Here is a 3,816-nt window from a genome sequence, read left to right as displayed (position 1 = left end):
ACCTCTGAATATCCGATAACACTGTCAGAAGGGTAAAGTAATCCAATCTACCCCTGCCAAGAATCTTAAATAGGCAATTCTTCATGGTCTTGATACATCGCTCCCATGTTCCTCCATACCAAGGAGAGAACAAGGGAATGGTTTTAAGTTTTAACTTACAAGGACCGTATTTTCTTTGATAGTCCGTAAAAAGAGAGAGACGATCGAAAATCTTTCCACTTCCTATAAACGTTTTCGCGTTGTCACTATAAAGGGTTTCGGGAACGCCATATCGGTTAGTAAATCGAACCAGTACCTGGAAGAAAGAGGGTACGCTCATGTTGGGAACTACTTCAATGTGTATTGCTCTGATATTCAAACAAGTGAACAGGAGCAAGTACATTTTCGTATCTCGTTTCCCGTCACTCACCCAAAGATGGCCAGTAAAATCAATCCCAGTGTGTTGATAGGGGACTCTGAAATCGGTACGGTGCGACGGCAGGGCAGAAGCAGCATTCGGCGTCACTGGCGTTGAATTATAACGTTTACATCTGGCACAAACAGCCAATACCTTATTCACAGCTTGTCGACCCTGCGGGACCCAATAACCGCTTCGCCTCAACTCCGCTAGAGTTGACCCAGTTCCAAGGTGGCAACACCTTTCATGACAATCTAAAATGATGAGTCTGGTAACAGGATGATGTTTCCCTATCAGAATGGGGTTTTTAACTTCATAACCAAAGTGGGAAGATTGGTTGATTCTTCCCCGAGATCGAATCAAACCGTCAGGGTCCAGAAAAAGATCCAGAGCACGAACCCTAACTGGCATGGGTTTACCACTCGGCTCCTTTAGGTACTCCACTTCCACGGGAAATTCTTGCCGTTGCACTGTCTTCATAAGGTAGATCGCTGCCTTAGAGTTGTAGTCCCATTGTTGATTAAATCGGATGGCTAGGAACTTAAACACCAAGGCAGTAACAGTCAGTAAACCAGAGAATGAGAAAAACCTCTGAAAAGGTATGGCCGAAGTGTACTCTTGATCATGGATCAAAGAACAATTTGCTGAACTGCGGGTCATTCGCTGGCATATCTCACTCAAACAGGGCATATCCTGTCCTGGCCATTGAGATATTCCTTCGCATAGCCAGGAAGGGCCTGAACACCAAAATTCCATCTTGGATTGGAACTTTCTCAATGTTAATCCTCTTGTTAACAAATCCGCCGGGTTGAGTGTACTATCAACATATCTGAAGAGAGTCTTCAAGCCATAGCGAGACTCCAACTCCACTTTCATCTGCAGAAAGTCTATTTTTTGCAAAAACATTTTTGCTAGCCATGTTTTGAGATAAAATCCAGGACAAGACCACCTGTGCATCCGTGGCTATACACAAATTCTCGGGAACAAATCCTTCACAATTGTCCAGGATTGTGGGGAGACACTTGAAGGCGAGGAAAACGGCCATTAGTTCCAACACAGGCAAAGTCTTGTCCTTCATAGGTGCCACCTTAGCTTTCGCAAATAATAAGGATGACCGACCATTTTGTACGATATACACGGCAAACCCATATGCTTCCTTGGACGCGTCGCAAAACAGGTACATATCTCCAGGCAGCCCTGCCATAAGCGCCTTGCGCAAAAAACGGAAATCACTCAACCCTGAAAGGTCCCTGGCTAGCTCTCTCCAATCGCTCAAGATCGCTGGCTGGAGTGGATCATCCCAACCTGCACCATTCTTCCACATGGACCTGATTAGCACTCTACTGCGGATAGTAACCGGGAGACATAGGGACAACGGATCGAAGACCTTAGCTGACTCTGAAAGAACACCTCTCTTAGTTGTCACGTCAGGATTGCACTTTACCGGAGCGACATACAACTCCTCCGAATGTGGGGAGTATCGGTAGCCCAGTACTCTCTCCCACTCCTCTTCATGGATACTTAGAGTACCATCCTCCTTCATCCTATTGCGGAGCGCCTGACTGTTTGAGTTGCATGACTGGATAATAAAGCCCCCTTCCAGCAAACGCTCTCTAACAAGGGAATACAATGTAGTAAGCTCACTCGCGTCTGCCACGGATGCCACAAGGTTATCCACATAAAACCGGTCCTCCATCATTCTGCGGCAAGCATCTTGAGGGTATTTTGCCGCATGCAATTTTAAGATGCACCCCAACACAAATGGGCTGGAAGTAAACCCGAATATCAAGGTGGTATAGCGGAAGCAGCGCAAACAATTTCCTTGTTTAAGAAAAAAGCAAAACCGGTTCCTATCCGCCTCCAGCTTAAGCCGAATCATTAGGAAGGCTCGGCGAATGTCTGCTAGTAGCACATAATTGTTGGCTCTAAAGGCCAGCAACAACTTTAAGATGTCCCCTGTTAAGTTAACGCCAGAATATGCTGCTTCGTTCAGCGATAATCCATCTCCTGTCTTCAAACTACAGTTGAACACTGGTCTTATCCTGGTAGTTGCCGTAGGGTCCGACTTGAAAACTGGTCTATGTGGTATCCACACATATTTGTCGAACTCCTGAGGGGAGACAAAAATCTCTTCAATTATACCGTCCTCCTGTTGCTGACGAAACACCTCCAAATATTCATCATATATTTTTCTTTTAGTCAAGTTTGCTGCTACCCGGTCTAAAACATGCAAGGAAGTTGCATGATTAGAGGGGACTCTGGCTAATCTATCGTGATGCCAGGGGAGCTCCACATAATAGCTTCCATCCCGAAGCTCTACCGTTTCCTCAAATCGCTTCATCTGAACTTTATCGTAATCAGAAAAGTCCTCCTGACTGGGAAGCCCCAGAGATTCCAACGTAAACATTTGTTCTAGTCCTCTTTGTACCATACTGTCAGGAAAGCACTCCGCCATGGGATCCAGGTATGTTGATTGTGTTTCAAGGACAAAACATAAATGTGATGAATCGACCTGGGGGGTATGTTCCATTACCGAATTAAACGAGAGGTGAGTAACCTCAGAGAGGGGCTTATCTTCCAAGAAAAAAGAGTCCACTGCTCCAAACGGGACCAATCCAGGCGGGGTTGCAAAGGCCCATCCATTCAAACACGGGATCAGCTTTAATGAGTCCAGGTGTTCAATCAGGTCTAACCCAATTATTCCCTTGATCGGTATTAAATCCTTTCCGGTCTCAAACTGGCCGGCCAAAGCATATTTTGCATCCTGAAAGACACGCAATAGAGATTCCAGGTTGGCCACTCGAACCGACAAGTCCATACCATCGGCTACCAAGACAGGAGATGTCACAGTCCTTCCAGAACCCAAGTCAACTCCCAGGACTACCTCTGTGAACCCACGCTGACACTCACCTAGAAAGGTAGACAATCTCAGCTGACAATTGACACCAAGGGTTTCGATTGGGCACAAAGTTCTCAGTACATCTGCCGCCAGATATGTCCGCCCGCTACCCGTGTCCAGTAGGCAATTCACTGACAGTCTTTGGTCCACAAGAGAATGTAACTGAGAGAATGGGTGGCAACGTGCGGGAATACCCGGTTGAAGTTGCATTGTTCACATCCACATGAAAAGAAGGAGTAATAGCGTTCCCCCTACCAAACTTTTGAGACGTATTCTGTCTTACTGTTGATGTAAATGCAGTGGAGACACCGCCCTTAATCTGCAATCTCTTTATTGCTTCTCCAGTTAGCCTCAATATGGAGGACAAAGGTGGCACCCGTCTATTTGTTAGCGCTATTATCTCGCCTTTCAGTTCGAGAGGAAATTTGCTAAACAGAATCTTAGCCATCAGTCTGGCTCCGCCAGAATCGTCCACAGAAAAGTCACACGAAAAGGAATTCCCCAGCTCTTCCAACAGCGA

Source organism: Euprymna scolopes, chromosome 46 (genome assembly GCF_053919585.1).
Source record: "Euprymna scolopes isolate OS-2025 chromosome 46, ASM5391958v1, whole genome shotgun sequence".
Taxonomy (NCBI): Eukaryota; Metazoa; Mollusca; class Cephalopoda; order Sepiida; family Sepiolidae; genus Euprymna; species Euprymna scolopes.
Note: the sequence above shows the minus strand (reverse complement) of the source record.